The sequence below is a fragment of the Melitaea cinxia genome, chromosome 7 (assembly GCF_905220565.1).
Source record: "Melitaea cinxia chromosome 7, ilMelCinx1.1, whole genome shotgun sequence".
Lineage (NCBI taxonomy): Eukaryota > Metazoa > Arthropoda > Insecta > Lepidoptera > Nymphalidae > Melitaea > Melitaea cinxia.
This window is the reverse complement of record NC_059400.1, coordinates 2,567,798-2,590,972: the sequence shown is the minus strand read 5'-3', so window position 1 is coordinate 2,590,972 and position 23,175 is coordinate 2,567,798. Positions and strand designations below refer to the sequence as shown.

General features: G+C 29.9%; 1 long non-coding RNA gene across 3 annotated transcripts; it reads left to right on the top strand.

The window, feature by feature from the left end:
- The first annotated feature begins 3,398 nt into the window (after window positions 1–3,398).
- On the top strand, window positions 3,399–16,781 carry LOC123655206. Of its 3 annotated transcripts, XR_006743330.1 has the most exons (6): window positions 3,409–3,554; window positions 3,640–3,848; window positions 3,943–4,150; window positions 4,334–4,800; window positions 5,020–5,283; window positions 5,440–5,686. It is a non-coding gene; the product is annotated as an uncharacterized LOC123655206 (long non-coding RNA). The 3 variants fall into 3 exon arrangements; XR_006743331.1 differs by lacking the exon at window positions 4,334–4,800 and having other exon boundaries at window positions 3,411–3,554; XR_006743332.1 differs by lacking the exons at window positions 4,334–4,800; window positions 5,020–5,283; window positions 5,440–5,686 and adding an exon at window positions 16,770–16,781 and having other exon boundaries at window positions 3,399–3,554.
- The last annotated feature ends 6,394 nt before the right edge of the window (window positions 16,782–23,175 follow it).

Below are 23,175 nucleotides of genomic sequence, written 5' to 3'. Positions count from 1 at the left end.
TATGGAGGCTTATGTCCAGCAGTGGATCTGTGATCGGCTGAAATGATGATGATGATTTAAGTTGTATTTGCATCAAATCAGATTAATCTGGTGTTAATTTTTTTCAACTGAACTCAGCTAGCATAAAATTTATTTGTCAACAATGGAATAAATAACAATTTAATTCAATTCAAGATATTTTTGACCAAAAATTTTAATGAATCTAATCGTTTAATATTATTAGTCTAGTAAATACCATATAGCTGAGTACATAATAATAACTATTATAATCGTAATCTTCCATCCGCTTATATTTATATATTTAAGTATATCTAAATTTATTATATTTTTATATAAGTATTTATTTAATAAAATTTTATTATATTACTAGCTGGGCTCGTAACTTCGACGGCGTGGGATTTTAAAAAAAAATTGTTCAATTCGTAGTTATTCGTATTTAGGACATGGCCAAAAAAGTACATCCCACGTACACATACATAAAAATATTTACTAAGTATTAAAAAAAAAAAGATGAATTATGCCGTAGTTTTTAACCTCTCTGAACTTGTCAGTTTTTATTTCAAAAAAATAAGCAATACAAGATGAATTCGTCAACTTCCGCCATTCTGTGCGAAAAGATTAAATTTATTTAAAATAATGGACGTTCCTCACTCTTGCGTATTACTAATGTAGACACGTTTTTTGATAACAAATGCTTTTATTAGGATCATTTTATTAATATCGAAACTGTCTTTATTGATATTTTTTCATCCAATAAATGAAAAAATAAACAATGTATTAAAATAACAATATTAATATGAGTATTATTTAATTTTACTCCCACATTCTTCATAATACATAAAATGAAATGTGTTTAGGTGCTTGATACTGTGTCAAGTGTCATAGTCACCGGCAATGTTGCGAGTACGATATTGTTTAATTAATAATTATTGTTATTTGATTGGAATGCCGTTCGTTTCTTCGCTACGCTTGCGTTCGTTGTACCTACTGTGTTTGTTTTTGCGATTATTCACTAATATTATGGACCCGTGCTTTTGCCTATGTTTTATTTGACACTGAACATAATAGTGATTCTGTTCTGGAAGCTATTTTAGGCTATTATTGTTATTCCCTTTTAGCAAACAGAACTGTTGGTTGTTGTTGTCATGTAATGACTGTAGTCTGGTAAATTGGTTGGACAAGGCACTAAAACAATATTCAAGCTCCAGTAGGATTTTTAGACCACGTACTTATAGCAATTCAAGAAAATTAAAAATTAAATAAATATTGGTAATACTTCACATAATCGGCCTCAAATTTATGGGGTCCTGGGGGGAGAGGGGGTGAAGGGAGGGAGGAGGGTGGGTTTTTTTACCCCCTCGTAGTGTGCTTTTCGCGTAAACCCTTTGGTTACGAAGATATCGTGTTTGAAGTTTTGAGGTTAACTTTACGTGATTCAGAGATATTACAATACCTTAGAGCTTCGCGTCTGACTCCACCTTAACTCCGGTGCTGCGGGAAGTGCACTCATATGCTCCATTCACCAACTTTATTTTCGAACAAATTTACGTAAAAACGATCTCGATTGCAAGATCAACAAACGATACGAACTAACGTTTAACGACTGACAAATAGACAAAAAAAAAAATTTTCGTTAAAAAAAATCCTAACTTATTTAACTTCAAAGTTACACCGTTTATCGACATAATTTCATTACAAATAAAAAAAAATAACCCTAACCTATCTAACTTTAAAAGTTTAAAATTACACCGTTTATCGACATAATTTCGTTACAAATAAAAAAAAAATAACCCTAACCCGGTTTACGCGAAAAGCACACTACGGGGGGGTAAAAAACCCACCCTCCCCACTACCCTTTACCCCCTGACCTCCATTTCACCCCATAAATTAGAGGCCGTTTAAGTAAAATATGACCTAAATATTAATTTTTACTCTTTTTTTTTTATTTTGTTTCCTTTCCCTTTGCAATAAAAGGGATACGACCGATGAGTAGGTGGCCTTTACCTTGTTTAAATGCCTATTATTAACTATAACAGTTTACTGTAGTCTATAATAATTCGAAACTGTTCACTGTTTGAAAGCGCCTAGTTTTTTAAATCATAACCTTATTCTTACATGTTAACGTTTATTCTATTGTAATGACAAGTTCTGTGAGTTTGATGATTATAAAATTTTAATGTGCCTATTATCACGAGTTTAAAACACCAAACGTCATCGATTACACTAAGTTCGAACGCCCATACAAAAATGGGCCATGTCATATAAAAGTAGCCTAAGTTACTTCCTTGTTACATCAACTATCTGCCTTTGAAAGTCCCGTCAAAATCTGTCCAGCCGTTTCAGAGATTAGATAATACCAAATTCGATTTTAAATAATAATCAGAAGAAATTTCCATCGATTTAATGAAATATTTTTAGATTAAAAATATTAATTATTTATTCGTTTATTACTTGTTTTGTTACTTTAACCAATAATTTTACTTGTTTCATTTGCATACCCAATTTCGTACCTAATTTGTTAACTCAGAATACAGAAAAAAACTGTGTGTTTGTTCTGTATTCTAAATTTGTTAGATAAATAAGTAGGTAGGTATGTGATTTTCCAAGTATTTTTGCTCCATAACTCTTGATATAAACCCTGCCTGATTAGCCTGATTTAGACCTAGCTACATATATACTAATCTGTTATTTAGACTTTATTAAATTTCACTAACGCGTGCATAGTTAAATTTTAAGATAGCCGTCAAAAAATAAATAAATCAATGAACAGAGTTATTTTTCTTTACTCTTGATTTGAAATTCAATTCCAAGATTTCGACTTAATTAGATACTATTTTTATTTCCGTTTTTCATTAAATTTATAGAAACAATAATTACATGACGTAAAGTTATTTTTATCATAATTATGATCAATTTATTCATTTATTGTATTACAAGATTTACAAGCACAATTTGATAGTCTTTAGTTGTTTGTTAATTTGTTATTCATAGGTCACTTCACTTCCAGTCAATTGAGTATATTATATATAAAAAACTGCCTTTAATTTCTATTAAATAACATGAATATAATAACGAATATAACATAATATAATCTTGTATTGAATTATATACAATAAATAAAAATTAACGAAAATATTAATATAAATACAACATATTAAGGAACGAAATAATAAGCGACAACGCGTGACGTCACGAAGCAACATGTCGAATCTTGTTCACAGTGTTCTTCGTTAAGACGCACATCACTCACATCAGTGTTTCAGTGTATTAATCTTTGTGTCTAATATAGTGTAATATATCTAATATAGTATATATCAGTGTATAATTATATTTTTATATAACTTAAAAGTTATTTGTTAAATAAGTTCAATACAAAAACTGAACCATAATAATATTGTGTTAAACAAAAAAAAGTGTACTATAAACTTCTCTCTAGACGTTCACTCGGTGTGTATTGTGTACAAAATACGAACTTGTGGACTAATTTAGCTAGATAAAAATTTGTGTTGTGTGTAAAGCTTCGTTTTTATGTTTAATTACGTAAAACATTTAAGGTTAGTAAAAATCATTGAAAAACTACATTACAATTCTTTACTATTTTTAAAATAATTTTATATTTCAATAATCTGTTTTTTTCAGATGGCTTTTATGTATGCATTAGTTTTATTTTTAAATGATTCGTCCAATAAAGAAATTGATATATTGAATATCGTGGTACCGGGTGTAAATAGCCTGAATCATTGTTATAAAGTACTAAGTATTGTAAATTATTACAAACGATAGTTAAACATTGTGAAGGGTCTGACCGACATGGCCAACGTTTTATGTTCAAATAAGTGGCACAGCAGGTAAATTATTATTTAAATTATAGATTTTTAAGAATTGCTATTTCATTGTCATAATAATAAGAAAGTAATTCATAATTACAATTAATATTATCAGAAACAATGGAAGAGGCAGAGGAAAAATTAATAAGATTAAAAAGAACCCCTATTCTTCTCTACCAATAATGAGTAGTCTGCTAAAGCAAAAGCGGCTGCTGTTGAAAAAACTTTCAAATTAAAAGCATTAGCAAAGGATTGATTAAAAATAGATAATATATTTAGCCAAATAGCTTTAGAGTTAACTGACGAACCCACTGAAATTGCAGGTAATATTTATTATTTAAAATGTAAATATTGTTGATTAATTTCTAATAATTTTTTTACTAATGTTTTTTTTTTTACAAGGCATATATATTAATTGATATAAATTTATTTTTAATCGTTAATTTTTATACTATCAATTAAGTTATAATACTGAAATTTTATTTCAAATTTTTTCATTCCACTAGAACCCAAGAAATAAAAGCCATAAAAATGTAACCAAAAAATTGTGAAGAAACAAGCCTAAAAACATAGTCTCGAATGGTCATCTACATCAATAGTGTCTTCGATATCTTCATCACCACCGTCATTGTTATGTAAACCTACGAAAATAAATAATGAAACTAAAAAAAACGAATTAATGACAGTACTAACTACATAGTTGGCTCAAAAAAAAGGAAAAAAATTAGTTCATAATCTACACCATACTACCTTGATCATCTTCATCATCACCATCAACTAAACGTAGAAAAATAAGAAAAATCAACTCGAATTTGAAGGACATAAATATGCATATGGAAATAGCACATGAAGACAATACATTAGCAACAATTGCTGATAATCCCTTTTCATCATCATCATAAATCTCAAACAGAAGCTGAAATGAATATATTAGCAGCTAGATCATCATCAACAAAAAATACTGTATCCAGTGGTAAGAAAAAAATATATATTGTTTTTAATTTATTAGGATATCTATACTTATTATAATTATTTACAAAATCATAATATAGATTCCATTCTGAAATTGTGGAGTGTTGTAATCGTGATAATATTTATCTATCAATATTTATATTTACATCAGTGTCACAATTTTGAAATTTAAATCATTGTGTTAGTTAAAAAAAAATAATATATAATTTATTTTCAACAGATTCTTTGCTGGAATGTATCAAACATAATTATAACAGTCTATCAAAACAATTAGCATATTTAAAAGGCCATATCTGCTGACGTTCCCAAATCCTATCTGAAATAAAAAAAATAACAGTACTCAGCTGTTAGATTTCAGTTTATTAACAGATCCTGAAGGAAATCCAGTGGTCCAAAAATTAGAATTTCCGCTATCAACAATGGAAGATATTATTTTGATAAATTCAATGAAAAATTAAAAGGCCAAAAATATAAAAATAAAATGGTAAGTTTTTAATAAACTATATTCTCATATACAAATATATGAAAGATCTAATATAGTTGCTCTATCTGACAATATTGAAATTGTCATATTTGATAAAATGCTAATCATAATAATTAATTAATCATACAAATAATTGTAATAAATTTTCTTTTCCAGAATAAACGTATATACTTTTCTCTCGATGGAAAAAATACTTTTACCCGTAATATGGGAAATATTACTCGTGTTTATATATCAAGAGATGTCATATGTAGCAGTTAGAGCAACTTCAAAAAAAGTTTTCAAAGATACGACTTTTTCACTTCTATAAAAAGTATGTTAATCATTATATAGTGCAGGAGGATTACTATCATTGATACCTAATTAATTATTTCTTAATTATATGTTATTATTTTATACCTAATTTTTATACCTAATTTTTAAAATCTTTTTCTTTTTCCTGTGTAAAATATTTTGCCAAGCAAACAAAAAGAAAAATTAATTCATAATATTTAATAACAATCATTATTATTATTATTAACTATAACATAAAAATAATTGATATTGATATTTAAAACAAAAATAAATAATACATTTGAAAAAATAAATCGAAATAATTTTTTTTTTCAATCGGATAAGTTTTATTTCTGTTTAAGTGCACAATAAAGTGTATTGTTATGTTATGTTAACTTAAATATATATAATATGTTATTTTAAATATACATAGTATGTTAAGTAATATAATATCATTTCTTTTTTTTTTTTTTTTTTTGACGTGACGTCTAATAAATCGATTAACGCCGGCTTCGTTACGCTCATATGTATGCTTGTGCCGCATCTATCTGATCGGCCTATGCATCCGAGGAGATGTTTTGTTATGACGGTTGTCACGTTTAACTATCGTCTGTTAACCAACTTTGCAGACAACCAAGTTTTTTAATAAACAATTTTGTCAAGACTGTACATTCGTGTTTTATTTAAAAGGACCGCACTTTTTTTTTTTTGATATCGCAGGGTAACCCATTTACGGGTGATATCCAGGATGCCCGGGTAGGCATTCCTAGACCGTATGTCGGCTTAGCATTTGGGGGTGCACTACCGACCAAAACCCCTGCGGGAGCCTTCAGCCGCTTTAATTGGAGGGTCCCGGATCTGCAGGCAACAGGATCCCTCCAGCGACAGGCTGGCCTCGGCGAAAAGACCAGACTTCTCCATGGGACTGTCCGGCTCACCTCTGAACAATCCCGACGACGCCATGTCTAGCAGGACCGGGTTCCCATCCCGGCCCGACATGGGCACAGGGGCGTTACTGGAAACGCATTAAGTAGCGCCTCGTACGCACCCCCGTTCGTCGCCTGCGGACGGAGGCCTCGTCGGCGGCCCCCTCTCTCATCCGCTCGTCGTTCTCCTTCTGGGACATTACTGTCTCGCAGAAGGAGACCATCGCCTTCCAGGACTCGTCGTCGCCGAGCATCGCGGTAAAAAGACCGCACTGGGCATACTCGATTTGAATCAAGCAACCAAGGACCGGACCGTGCATGCCTGATCAGGACTAGATAAGGCATGTAACGCAGATGATGTATCTGGACCTGACCAGGGAAACCTGATCAGGTCCAGATCAGGTATGACCTGAGATCAGGAAAACCTGATCAGGTCCAGATCAGGTTTTCCTGATCAGGTCCAGGTACATCATCTGCGTTACATGCCTTATCTAGTCCTGATCAGGCATGCACGGTCCGGTCCTGACTAGGAAGACGAAAAAATTTCTACTCGGGTCCAGGCACCTACTATATAATTAGATAATAAAACAAAATTTTGTTTAGTTTATGTAGTCTCATACAGTTTATTTATTTTAAAAATAAAAACAATTGCAAGTTCTAAAAAAGAAAACCACGAATCCTTAAGAACCTAAATACAAAATGAATATCTAGAAGCACATATAATACGCGAAACATAAATTTTGTTTGATATATAGGCGCATATGTTATTTTATTTCTTATATGTATAACATAAGTACTTAAATATTATTTTATGAATTTAAACAATAATGAATTTGTAAAGTATCAATATTATTTTATGCTGCTATTAGTATTACTATTTTATTTCCTCAATAAATGGTTTTATTAACGTAAACAATATGTAATAATTTTTATTTATATTTTAATTTTAAATTAATCAATTAAGTCCTATATTTTTAACGTTTAAATTATTTAAATTAACGACTTCCAGGATATTAGGAAGTATCAAAAATAAAATAACAGCAACAATAATAAGTTGGTAAAATAACATCAGATGTCTCTAGTTTTAAAAATCTCAATTGAAATCAATTGTACAGTACAATAAGAAAGCTACATAGTAAATTTACTAAACATTTTTATGATCAATTATTGATTAAAATTACAAAACTGTATAGTAAAATTACCAATCAAATTTTCTGTAACTGCTTGGTAAATTTCCGAAAATATTTTGTAATTTTATCAAACTCAATTCAAGTTAATTAAGTAGTATAGTTACAAAACAGCATAGTAAATTTACTAAACATTTTTATGATCAATTATTGATTAAAATTACAAAATTGTATAGTAAAATTACTAATCAAATTTTCTGTAACTGCTTGGCAAATTTCCAAAAATATTTTGTAATTTTATCAAACCCAATTCAAATGAATTGGTTGGTGTAGTTACGAAACTGCGTAGTAAATTTACTAAACATTTTTATGATCAATTATTGAATAAAATTACAAAACTGTATAGTAAAATTACTAATCAAATTTTCTGTAACCGCTTGGTAAATCTCCAAAAATATTTTGCAATTTTATCAAACTCAATTCAAGTGAATTAAGTAGTATAGTTACAAAACAGCATAGTAAATTTACTAAGCATTTTCATGATACATTCTTGAGTAAAATTACAAAACTGTATGATAAAATTACTATTTAAATCTTCTGGAACTGCTTGGTAAATTTCCAAAAACATTTTGTAATTTTCTCAAATTGAGTTGAAGCATTCTGTTTAGTAAATTTACTAAATTGTTTTGCGTTAAAACTTCCCACACATTTTTAGTAAGTTTACCAAAGAAATTTTTAACAGTGTATTATCCTTATGAATTCCTTTTTGATAGGAAGAGTTTGGTAGTTATTTGTAAATAAATATCAGGAATATTAATAAAGTAATAATAGTAGACTATTCAACAAGTTCAAAAACTTAGTAAATAGAGAAATGCTTCTAAAAATATAAATCACAGCTCATTTGATCTGAAATGACGTCTCGAAAAATAAAAGTTGGAAGGATTTTCTAGCATGCAAAAAATTGCTAATGTTATTGACAAATTAAGTTGAAAAAAAAAAGAATTTTGTTTTTTGTTAATAGTTCCAAAAGTATCTATATTAAAGGAATTTTAAAAAAGTTCCTAAAATAGGAGAAAATGTTCATCTTAGTTAATTACATCTTAACTCCCAGAGTTCCATCTCTTTTATTTGTAATTTAAATTCAACACTAAATATGACTCCGCGCGGTCGCTAAGGTTTGCGCGCACTTCCACCAAAACGATTAAAATATTTATTTTGAATATTAAGTATGAATTTAAAAATTATAAAAAAAAACTAGCTGACCCCGCAAACGTTTCTTTGCTATATATGTTATTAACCCGCTTAATCCCCCCTCCTTATAACTTAGGGGTATGAAAAATTGTTGTTGGCCGATTCTCAGACCTACCCGATATGCCCACAAAATTTTATTAAAATCAGTCGAGCCGTTTCGGAGGAGTTCAATGTTTAACACCATGACACTGAAGAATTTTGTAAATTAGAAGATTATAGGGTATTCCAAACACTTGAATAAATTTATGTTGGAAAAAAACGTTATAAAGTTAATTTTTCAACAAATAATTTATCCCGATCTCCTCTTTCATTGCAGATAATAAAAAATGAAAGGCTATTTATTAAAAAAGTTACTTAAATAAATTATTATAAACAAAACACACGTATTTATACATATAAACTGTCTTAATGAAAAAAACGTTTACTGTTGTATGATTTAAAAAATATAAACGACGTGTAACGAATTATTACTGAAAGATAATTAAAATAACTCAATATTATGTATAAAAAATCCCTTTGGTGCCGTGGGACACCAGATAGGATCGAAGTTTCTTACTATAAAATATTGATTTCAAGTTTCGAGGTATAATGAAAATAATTATTCAGGTATGCATTATAATAATTATTTTTTTAATCTTTATTTAGAAAAATATATAATAATTATCGAATGATATAGTAATAATAGCAAACTGCAATAATAATAACAGTCATCACTAGACTATACATTAAATACTGTATAGCCATCATACATGACTATACATAAGAATTTTGCGCATTTATTTAAGGTCACAAACGTTTTTTGCCAGTTAGGATACCCCTCCGCAACGCCCCATAAGTTACTTCGTTCTAAAAATACATGAAAATAGATTATCCCTAACATATAACTACAACAGAATTTATTGAAATTTTTCGTAAAACAAGACTCTAAGAGACAAAAAAATATATTTATGTCGTAAATTACTGTCGATACATTTTAGATTATAATAAACAAACTAACACAATACACCAAATTTAATTATACGCACGTCCTTGTAGTAGATGTATAAGTCTTCAATCATTGATTGGTAAATGAAAAAGTATTTCGTATCTATTTCTATCGATGTGATCAAACAAAAGTCTTTTCGCAGTTAATCTAATTGAAAGCGCTTTTTCTGCGACTCTGTGTAGACGTATTACAAAAAGTGTAAGAGAGAATTTTAGATACAATAAGCTTTAAAAAGATGAGAAAAAATCGTGTATCTAGCTCAGATACTGGACTTTTGTTTAATTAAAATATTATTTTTATTACTTAATCAATCAATCAATAATTTGAATTATTATTATTATTATTTTCTTTTATATTATTTAAAAAAAAACTGTGAATAGAGACAAAAAATACATCGTCACCTAAATCAATAGATTATACCATATGAAATATTAATTACTGATTGGCTACAATTTCAAATTACACTAATTAATTCCCTCATACTTAATTAAAATAATTGTGCTTACTCGTAAACGATAACCGACTTAAATTTACATAAGGAAGTAATACAACGTAGTTGAAAAATAATCAATTAAGTACGCATTATTAGAGATAACTTAAAAAGTACTCGTCTAAAAAAATATCTTTTCATTTAAAATAGGACCCACACCACAAATTTAAGAGGTAACAAAAATGCAAAAAAAAAACAAACAAATTGAGAATCTCCTCCGTTTGGTAAAAAGTGACTCTATCTAGCTCAGACTTGTCTTTTATATAACTATGGGTAATTACTTTCATTGTTTTTTTTTTTTTTTTTTTTTAATTTTTAAATTTTTTTTTTCTTAATTTTCTGTTTTTTTTTCTAGTAACACCATTTTTGAATTTTTGAATTTTTTGATTTTTGATTTTACTTTTACTTTATTTATTTTTATTGTTACTTATTGATTTTTTAATTTAATTTTGTTTTGTTGTACTAACCCAATATGGACTTAAAATTTAGTCTGAAATAAAGTATTATTATTGATTATTATTGGATTGTGTGTGTCATAATTGTAATATTTTAGAATGGACATAAAATAAGTTATATTTATAAATTGACCAAAGTTCAGGTGTAATAGATGTCAAAGGTAGAGTGTGTATACTCGTACAGGAATGTCAAACATGTTAATCTCTATGCGGGCCTTTAGTGCGTGGCAAATTATCTCCTACTATTTATCTATATAGAGGTGAGGATTTTTATATATTTTTATTTTGACTACGTATTATTATTTATTATGAATTGTAACCGAAATAAATTAATAGTAGAACTGTATACCAGTATTGCTTTTTCAGTGAAAGTTTACTGTAAGCTTGTACATACATGTCATATATATTAATACGCTAAGGTTAAGATGTTCGCCTCCCTTTTTAGAAAAAACCACACAACTAATCCACATAAAATAATGTATCATTTTATAGGTAATTGCGTACTCTACCGGCATCAACAACCAAAAAAAATATTTTTGCTTTAGTTTTTGTAAATTAATTATTTATTAAAATTAAACGTATGACGGTTTTAATTTTGAAACAACGTCAACACGGTTGACGGTCGATAATTTTTTTATTTATTTAGTGCAAATTATTCGCGAGGATATTGCTAGTATATAAATACTATATTAGTTCCACTGAAGTAGGTTGATCAGTTAGAATATTAGACTTACTGATATATTTATAATTTCCTTTTATATATGGAAAAGAATAAATAATAATAAGGATCATATATAAATGTAATTTTATTAACTTATACAGCTTTACGAGGTACACTGTACATAAATGTTTATTAATGTCAGCATTCTCAAAGACATCTCGTAAGTAATACGATACATAATCTAATTACATGATCAGAAAACGAAAAAGACAAACCTTCGCAAATACTTAAGAATAGGGCACTACTTAATACTAAGAAGAAAAAACGACGTTGACGATGACGTCACTATCTATCACGAATATATACAATTCCCTAACGCGACGTGACTTCGTATGCTATAAAAATGTAATAATTCTCTGGATAATCTCTGTTATATTGTGTGTATCATTTAACTGGATTATTATTAAAGTTCTATTCATATTTGCTGTCAAAAGCCTTATTGTTCCTTTGTTTGTCTTTAACGCAACTTATCCCTTTGTTTTGACACATTAAGATTAGAATCCATAATAACAGGCTCAAATAAGTTCAATATTACGCTCGCTTTAATGTCTTTCAAAGATTAATTCTTTGCGATTAATAAGTTTACTTATAATAAATACCAAGTAACGTGTGAGAGTGAGAAATAATATATTGTATGTAGTATCGAATGTATTGTACTGTGTGGCTACGGTGTACTGTGTGGCTACGGTACTAAAGAATTTAGCCACCCCCTCTCTTCCCGTGGGTGTCGTAAGAGGCGACTAAGGGATATCACAGTTTCACTACCACCTTGGAACTTAAAAAGCCGACCGGTGGCGGGATAACCATCCAACTGCTGGCTTTGAAATACACAGGCCGAAGACGGGCAGCAGCGTCTTCGGTGCGACAAAGCCAGTACTGCGGTCACCAACCCGCCTGCCCAGCGTGGTGACTATGGGCAAAACACATGAGTTCACGTTATTTTTGGCGTAAACTTGTGGAGGCCTATGTCCAGCAGTGGACTGTATAGGCTGTAATGATGATAATGATGATCGAATATATTGTATGTAGTAAATATATTCAGGAATTACTATTTACTTGACGTTTGATTGGTCGTTTTCAACTGTAACTGTTTTCGGTCAATGGTTTGCGTAAACAAATTTTCGTTTCTCGGTATTTGATCACAGTGACGTATTCAGGTCTCGACCAAATGGACATGTGCTTTTGGTCAAAGAGAACAAGAGAGTTTTAAATTATGTTTCTTATAAAAAATTGTCTTTATAACCGAAATTTGAACGAGTTAATTCAGTAAAAATACTGTATTAACGAAACCAAACCCACTTATTACAATTGACATTTCGCTAATATCAAATGTCAATGACAATTTATAATAATTGTTATTATTATTAAAACTGACTTCTTCTGTCGACGATCTTCATTTTTTAATTAACTTTACAGTTTCATTTACAACAATAAATTATTTTCAAGTTATGCCTCTCTCTGTTTTATAATACTAGTTGTGCACCGCGGTTCCACCCACGTTGATTTGAGGAGAAAATAGCCTTCTTTCTTCTTAAAGTATACCTAACCTTTCTCTTTAAGTGTGAACATACACTTGTGAGGTTTTTGTTCCTAAAAAGGGGCGCAAACATCTTGACCTTAGAGTATTAATATATATAATTAATTAATTTACAAAAAAGCAATAATACATTTTTTATCTATAAAATGATATATGATATATGTGGTGTAATTGTGAGGTTTTTTCAAAATAGGAAGGCAAACATCTTAACCTTAGAGTATTGATATATATAATATATATTGATTTTAATTGAACCATGTTTATTATTTATGCGTATGTTTTTTTTACCTATAGTAAAATCCCAACAATATCGACAACATTTTATCTCCTTATGGAATGTCTTCAATTTCAAATATGTCCCATGAGTTCCATTTCAAGATACTAGATTTGCAACGCAATCTAGAAGGTGGGAAATTCGACAGACGTTCCCTTGAACTTCTTTACATTTGAAAACAATCTACATATATATGACATCATATACTTTTAAAAAGCGATCTTAAACAGATTTTAAGCAGTGATTTAAAAAAAATGTGCATGTTTTTTTTTTTTATATCACTAGCTCGGCAAACAAGCGTACGACTCACCTGATGGTAAGAGATTACCGTAGCTTATAGACGCCTGTAACACCAGAAGCATCGCAAGCGCGTTGCCGACCCTATAATTGTTTTGCTAATAATCATTATATTATGACAATTAACTTTATTTTATCTATAATAACTAGAAAGTTCTTAAATAAGGCTGCGATCTTCTGTGAGATTGAGGTACTACCCAAGTCGGGTTGCTTCAGATTTTGATCAGGATATTTCGCGCTGTGCCTTACCTCAATTAAAATACCTAAATTAATGACTGATAATATAGAAAAGTTCTCCACAGTTTTACTCGCATTTTTCCATAATACCAATTCAGAAACCTCGGAACTAATATAGCATGCTGCTTATCTAGTCTAGACATTAACAAATCCAATGCTATTAGATTAATTAAGCGACCTACATTAGCATTAAACAGTGATAAAACTAAGTCAGTAATAACGATGGGAGCGGCGTCTGTAAATTTCGAAGCAGAGACAACGATTGATGTATTCTGAGTTACATCATCACCACTGAACTTCTATACCTTAATACTTACATAACTTAGGGCCGGTTTTACCGGTTATGGATAGATTTTATCCATATAAGTTACGAATAAACTTTATCAGCAGGAAATAGAGTAGGTCTTTAGGACCGGCTAGGAAATTCCTCGTAAATATAGTGGAATTCGATGTTGAAAAATAATAATAAATCCGTCAAATAGCGTTATCCGAGCCGGGTGAAAGAGGCCTTTAAGCTGATAAACAAATGTGACATTTCTTTTCATTTAATTAGGATAGGTTTACATCTGAAACTGAATTAATTTCAGTCACTGTTGTTTCTATTTTATTGATTTTTGTCTTTCAGTTAAAAATGGTATGTTTTTTTATATATAGGTATATATACAACTAGGTCGGCAAACAAGCGTACGTCTCATCTAATGGTAAGCGATTACCGTAGCTTATAGACGCCTACAACTCCAGAAGCATGACAAGCGTGTTGCTGACCTTACTCACCAACAGGAACAGAACACTGCTTTAATACATTATTATTTAGCTAAAGAAATAAAAAAGTTAATTTTTTATTTCTTAACCGAAAAAAAGCCGGGAATATTTTGTTCCTAAAATGCTTTCTCATAAGTTATAAAAAAAATAACATAGCATAAGAAATAGACACGTTTAAAATTGCTCAGAATTATTCAATAATTAGCTGCGGACTCACTCACATTAAGTTGAAAAAAAAAACATAATAAAATATTATATAGCCTAAAGACTTCCTCGGTAAATGGACTATCCAAAAAAAAAAAAAGAATTTCAATTCATAGATCGCTTCAGCCTGTAATATCCCACTACTGGGCATAGGCCTCTTTCCCTATGTAAGAGAAGGATCGGAGCTTCATTTTCAATTCATAGATCAAGATTTGTTTGCTCATAGGACTAAAAAAGGCAGAAAATTTATAATATTTTTAGATATACACTAAATTAAAACTGATGAAATTAGAATTGATGAAATATATTGGTGCATTTTTTGCCCAGAGAATCGGCATAGCGATTCAACGGGTAAATGCTGCCAGCATTCTTGGCGCAATTCCACGCGGAAACGATTTATACCAAAACTATCTGTAAATATTTAGTTCTTAAGTTGTGAATTGTAAATATGTATAATTTTTAATAAACTATTGTTAATAATTAGGTTTATATCTAACATTAAGGGTTATTATTAAAGACGATGTCATGTAACAGTGATATATCTTTATTTGTTTATTTAGCAAAACAAACAGCATATATATATACAATTTTTATAGCATACAAAAAATAATATAGCAGACTTCCCTAAAATTAACAACTTGGTATAATGGAGACATCGTTGAGAAAAAAAAATTACAATCAGTACAATCCGCACATCTTGTTCAACATCTACCCTACGTTTATTATATATGTATGAACCTACTTTTGTTTATAAGTATCTGTACAATTCTAGATAATTATTTTACGTTTATATATACACAGCTATATTTACTTATTGTTGTTATTTGTCTTCTTCCTTGATATTGTATTCGTTGTTTATTAAGTTTGTTATTGTTACCGCTTTTACGATTGTCTGTTTGGCCTAAAGGTTAAACGGAAGAGAACGCCTATAGAAATTAAGTTTGCCTTTTGTCTCAACCTCATAATTTATTATTTAATGCAGTGTCGAAATAAATAATCGTAAAAGCGTTTCTTATATATGTGTATGTATTCAGGTAAACAAAGTACGTAAGTGATGGATACTCCTCACAAATACGAAATAAGTTGAAATGTGGATAAAGCAGATCTTCCTAATAACCTATTGACGTCTTGATTGTCAAAGGCATCACATCTTGTATTGTGTAGTTGACATTTAAGATTGATTTTAATTTAAAAATAGAATATTTACAATATTTCTATTCAATTAATACAAAAATCAACCTTATAAATTAAACTCTTACTTAGTGATTGTAAACGCTAAAAATTATGTTTTGTTTTTACTTATTCATGGTTAATCATTCAAAATACAGCTAAATGTCAAATAATGGAAGGCTCAGAGCTATACATTTTAATTTTCTCCTAAAATCCTACTGCAAATCTGGAGCAGCCCGACTGTGAGAGTAATAATAATAATAATAATAATACACTTTATTGTACACCAAAAACAGAAATAATACATATCAAAGAAAGAAAGAAAATATTGACAATATATTCATTAGGTACAAAGGGCGGCCTTATCGCTAAAAAGCGATCTCTTCCAGGCAACCTTAGGGCAAAGGAAATGGTCTAGCGTCAGCATAGGTGTACAAGTTACAACAAATTTATCATAAATATTCAAATAATTAAACATATACATACATACATACATACATAAATAGATACATAAATACATACATACATACTATAATAGATATATAAATACATACATACATATATACATATATACCCACGTACATGCATACATACATATAAATACATATATGTATACATTATAATTATGAATTACTTGTTTATTGTTGAGTTTCAAGAAAATGCTTCCAAACAGTCTTTTTAAAAAGTGCAGGTGTTTGTACACGTCTGATATTCAATGGCAAGGTATTCCATAAGCGAGAGGCTTGAACTGTAAAAGATTTGTCATAAAAGGAAGAGGAGTGAGAAGGAATTTCAAGAAGAAAATTACTGTCAGAACGAAGACAGCGTTCGTGAGAATCACCAAGGAATTACCTCGACCTTACAGAATATCACAGCTAAACATGCATTCAACCAGTGTTGTGTTGCTGTGGTTAGTAAGGTGAGCATCCTGGGGAGAATTGCTGCAGGCTTCTAGAAGCTACGGTAATCGCTAACCATCAGGTGAACCGTACGCTTGTTTATTGACCTAGTTAGCTAGCATTTTAGCTTACTAGCTCCATCTGAAAACAGCTAAGTACACATCTCCCTACAGAGCAATTAGCAGATTTTAGATGATAAAATTTTAACAACTTCGGCTGCTCATTTGTAAGAGTTTTGTTTGTAATGAGTTCGTGGTTACAGTGGTTTTAAGACATTTCACGAATTTATATTCAAAATTACAATTTTAAGATATAACTTTTATGTGTTATTATGTAATGGAAATGTGTTGGAGCCACATTATATTTATTTATTTAAGTATACTAACAATATACATATTTTTACATTGATATAAATACATAAGGTATACAGTAAGGTCCTTATATCCGTGATTAATACATATATCAATAACTAGCATGCATAATATCCACTTTTTTTCAGCTTGTATAACACAAAATAAAACTATTAATTATTAAAAAAAGGATTACGAAAGAGAATATTAATAAAGAAAAGAAAAAACTATTATTTTTGAAAATGAACAATAAGTTTCCTTCTAAATATTCGGATCACCAAATATGTCATTGTAAAACTTTTGCAATTTTGTTATAATTCAAACACAGTTTAACCACGGGCGCCTGATTTCCCATATGAGTTTTTGATTGTATTTTTTTATATATTTTTTCTATTTAAACAGGTTAGGTTTTCTAAGTTGTAAAAATAATACATACAATATATATATATGTATTATATATGTAGTGTCCGATTGATGACAGTAAATTGTCTCGACAAAAACAAAACTGTAAATTTCCGTCATAAAGATTTTATTATTCTTTTTTTTTTATATGTAGTAACTAATTTATTCGTTTTTCATTTGGGTAAGTTCGTATACATTTTTAATAATGGAATTTTATGTTAAACTTAAAGAATTTAATTGAAGATATTCAGACTTTATAGGACTTAACGGTAAACGAAATTTTTGAAAAGATATTTTATTTTTCTAACCTCTTATTTATAGCTGTTGAGATTGAAACCGACATTGAGATGTAATCTGGAACCAAACGAGAACCGTATTAGATCCATTGAACAAGAAAACCGAATTGAGCCTATTGTTCGGTAAATTGAAAGGTTTGAAGGCTTTGTGGCGGCCTTATCTGGAATTCAAGATTAATAAGCTTTTTACCACGCTTTACTATTTGCTTAAATTGACATGTTTGTTTTTTTTTATCCTCAATGTTGTTTTTCTTTTCATTAATTCGATGACACTGGCTATTGCGCTAGCGGTCGCGGGTTCGATCCCCGAACATGAAAATCATTCGTGTTGGCCATATAAATTATGTTCATTGTCTGAGCATTCGTGCTTGTGTATTGTGTGTATTTTTGGACGTGAGTGTTTATGCGTTTATTTATTAATAGTCCGACGATCTTCGTAAGGTCGCCAGTGCCACCGCCGGCAATCTTACATTGGATCTGGATGAGGGTAGCGGAAAACCGGGATGTTTAGCGCTAACTTGAAATAAATCCTTTAATGTCAATAGAATAACAAAATTTATAACTAAATTAGTTAATGAAGTGAAAACAATAATATAAAAAACCAATTTCCTCTTGTTACCGATTTTTAATAATGAAATGTTTAAATAAAGTAAAAATTCGTAATATTTGTCTAAAAACGAATTTAAACATTTGAGAATTAAGTATAATATAATTTGGATTTAACTGATTGGTAGTTTAGATACATAGCTAATGTTGGTAAATAAAACGCAAGTCAGTCATCCGTCAGCGAGATACCAGAAAAGTTGCTTGTGAAAATTAATGACGAAATTTTTTTGACTACTGAAATATACATAAGTAATATAAATATAAAATAATAATATTTTTGAAACTGAGGATATTTCCGGTCACCAACCAGCCTACCCAGCGTGGCGACTATGGGCAAAACACATCATTTCACGCTATTTTTGGCAAGAACTTGTGGAGGCCTATGTCCAGCAGTGGACTGTATCAGGCTGAAGTGATGAAGTGATGAGGATATATCCTGATATCTTTACCTCAGTAAAATAATAAACAGTCTAAGTTGTTATCCACTAATAAATACAAGCTCGTTGGCGCAGTTTAGCCCTGCTTTCTGCTCCGCGGTTTATGGGTTCGATTCCCGCCTGAGTCTGGGTGTAATATACTTCTATGTATATTTATCAAAAATAAATAAATAAAAGTGTTTAACTATAGCGGCCAGCTGTTACCTATAAACCGTTACCGTAGGAACAGACGACCGTGTGTGTATTTTATAAGATATTTATATTTATTTTATATTTCAAGCATACAGAATTTTCCATTTATTTTTACTTAGTTTGATATAAGTCTGTGATAACATTACTGAAGATGACGAAGTATAAAAGCGTGTTCATGACATGAAGAAAATAATAACCCGGAAAAAGGGTAAATTAAACCTATAAAATAACTAAAAATACTTTCAAAACACGTCAAGTTACACAAAGAAGCTCCTACATGTGTGGAATAAGATACTCGTTGTGTTGTCAGTATGTCATCATGTTACTTTTCCTTATGTGGTAAAAACATTTCTTTAAGCCCGTGTATTGTGTATATTATGATTTCAAAATTACTATGTACGTCCATATTTTTTTATTAGTTTTGTAAATAAACAAGTCGGAAAATTATGTTTTTTTACTGAGAGACTAATATTTAGACTGTTTTATTTTTTATACTCTTACTAAAGTGGTATTTTTTCTATAATTTGTGTATTTGTTGTCACTACATAGTATAAAACAAAGTCGCTTTCTCTGTCCCTATGTATGCTTAAATCTTTAAAACTACGCAACGGATTTTGATGCGGTTTTTTTTTAATAGATAGAGTGATTGAAGAGGAGGGTTAATATGTATAATACATGCATAATATAATAGTGGAACACTAATAGTTTCTGCAACTGTGCAAAGCCGAGGCGGGTCGCTTGTTAAGAATAAAAGTCTTTTTGAATAAAATTATTACAATCTAGCTGTGCCCACGACTTCGTCCGCGTAAAATGTAACAAAAAAAAGTATTGTTAAGTTCGCAGAGTTTCAAAATAAATAAATTTATAAAATGAAAGTAGCCTAAGTTACTCTTTATTACACCAGCTAATAATCTGCCAGTGAAAGTCCCTACAAAATCGATCCAGCCGTTTCAGAAATTAGCCGGAGCAAACAGACAGACAGAAAAAACTGTAAAAAATGTTATTTTGGTATATGTACGGTACACATCCTTATGTATTTAGTAAAAAGTGGTTATTTTAAAATTACAAACGGGCACTCCTTTTTTATTTATTCCTATAGATTTATATTATTGCATAGCGTGGATGCGTTTTAGTTTGATTTCATTTATTTATTTATTAAATAAATAGTTATTTATTATTCTTAATAAAAGTAAAATTCCAAAATATCTTGAACATACCGATGGAGAGTCTAAGTAAATAGGTAATAGGTACTTAATGCAATAACTAAAGAAGACATGTCATAAATAAAAAATAATGTTACGATATACATTTGTCTGCTTTGAACTTTATGCTTAATGCATCTTTACGTAGGAGTTCGTAGAGGCGTAGACCGGTTGCTACGAGTCGTACTACGAAAACGTGCTACACGTTTTGAAATCCGTAACCTTGAATATAAAACAAATGTCTTAATTTTATCATCTAAGTATATGTTGTCTGCGATCAACCAATATACTTGTATTTATATCTACTAATATTATAGAGCTGAAGAGTTTCTTCGTGTTTGTCACACACACACACACATACACACACCACACATATGTATATGTATATATATATATATATATATATATATATATATATATATATAGTACGGTTTTATCTTTAAATTAATGCTGGTAAAACCACAGGGCAAATGTAGTAAATCCATATAAATATAAAGTCTTACACAGACATCTAGAAGTGAATTATGCCCTTTGTACCGCCAATTACACAAAGTCGTCTTGCCTCTTGGAACGTCACAAAGGACAAGGGAAGTGGAATTACAAGTGTGCCAGTATTTGTACATGTTCATCTGAATTCCTGAAGGCGAAAAGGCTTGATAGCTGAGTGTAACGTACATAAACAGTTGTTTACAGTGTAAGTCCAAACTTGTCGATATCTATTAAAATGATTGTTGATTACATAAATGGAAGGTAGTGTATGTCATTACAAGTAATTAAACAAATGAATGTCGATTGGAACTTCCAAGTCCAGCTTTACCATACCTAAAATAACTTTTGTTTGTTAATCGACAATATGAAAAGACGTAACCTATATTTAGTCTTTATATTAAACAATATTTTTAACTAAGAAACAAAATGTTATACACTAGTATAGCACATAATTTTCTAATGGACTTTCGTCGTTAGGTATTTAAATACACAGTTTGAGTTACATGCCGATTCGTTGTATTTTGCTTTGTGTATTAAAAATCTTTTAAGCTATTTTCATTAAAAACCGTGAAATCATCTCCCCAGAAAATACAACAATTACTAAAGCTACGTAACGTTTGAAAGTTCTGTACAACTCAGATGGTTTGAATCGGACCTTGATTTAGACCCTGGAGGCATAACACGCGAATTATTAAAAGAACTTTTAAATTGGTAAAAATTACATCTAAATATATTAAAACCTACCCAAACCAATATGAATATATATTTAATTAATTTTGATGTGATTCAAGAAAATGATAATGACACACCATAGTTGAATTTTTAAACTTTTTAAATGTACACAGTGATTAAAGCTGGACTCTAGAGATTAGAGTACATACTCGTAAGTTATTTCACAAAATAACTAGCAACTAACAGGGGATTAGAACAGAGAAATCCCGAGACGTATAACCTTAGAAGCCAATGGCTAACTTTGTCATCCGTACACTTCAACTATATAAACATATACTATATAAAACTATACTTCTGCTCAAATAAAACGATTTTATGATTTAATATAAAATCAGGTACATGAAGAACGCGATGCTATATTTACAACTGCTGAAAACAAATATTCCTTCTCTGTGTACTGCTGTCACATACTGAAAAATCAAACCAATATATAAGATTCGATGTTAGAACATTTGATTTTGAACTTTGACAAAGCAATGTTCAACGACTTTAATTGATATTGTTTTGATATGTTTTATATTGTTAACCACTGTGATTACAATTTAAACCGTTGTAGTAAGGACATCTGATTTCAATATTTTCTATGATTTTTTTAGTATTATGTCTCCTGACACGTTCATATATATGTCGGATTAAAATATCACAATTTACATACAACAGAAAGGAGTATTAAATATTATTTTGTTTTTTTTTTTTTTTTAATATATATAAATGGAATATTATTTTTATATCTTATTTACTTGTCTTTTATTAATAAGTCAGTCAATTATCACTAAGTATCATCACTATTATAATATTTTGTTTTTCTACATATTTCTTTGATATTTCACTTTAAACCATCAATTTTGAATTTCTTAAATTGCATTTTTCATTTTAGAGTTATAATTTTAATTTTTTATAATTATTAGTTTTTTTATAGTTATTAGTAGTTACTAATGTTTCCGCATTATTGTGTGAATGCAACCATGACGTGGTACATATCCCTCTATTCATATAAATCATTGTTTAAGTGACCTAAAAGTTTAAATTCATTTTTATACAACTAGGTTGGTAAACAAGCGTATGGCTGGTGGTAAACGATTACCGTAGCGTGTACACGTCCTCAACACCAGAAGCATCCCAAGTGTGTTTCCGAGCCTACCTCCAATCCCCCCCAGGAGCTCTGGTCACCTTACTCACCACAGAAACACAAAACTGCTTGAAAGCAGTATTATGTAGCTGTGACCTTCTGTAAGGTCGACGTACTTCCCCAGTCGGGCTGATTCAGATATATATAAGATATTTCCTACCCTACCTCAGTTAAATGTACAGACGGTTTCATTAAATACAATGCTCAGGTAGAAATGTCTATATTTTACTGCGTTTTTATTTTGATTGATTGTTGGCAGATGATAAAATTTTCTCTCGGGTTAGGATCGAGGCAGCCGAGTGATTAATGGTCGCTATAAAGGTTGCTATAAATTTTTCAAACGTCTTGTTTGCTATTCATCTTGCAACGTCAAAACCATCGTCATGGGATCCGCTTATTACAATAACGTTGTACCTTGCTGGATAAAATCTTATTTAACATATGTTTAT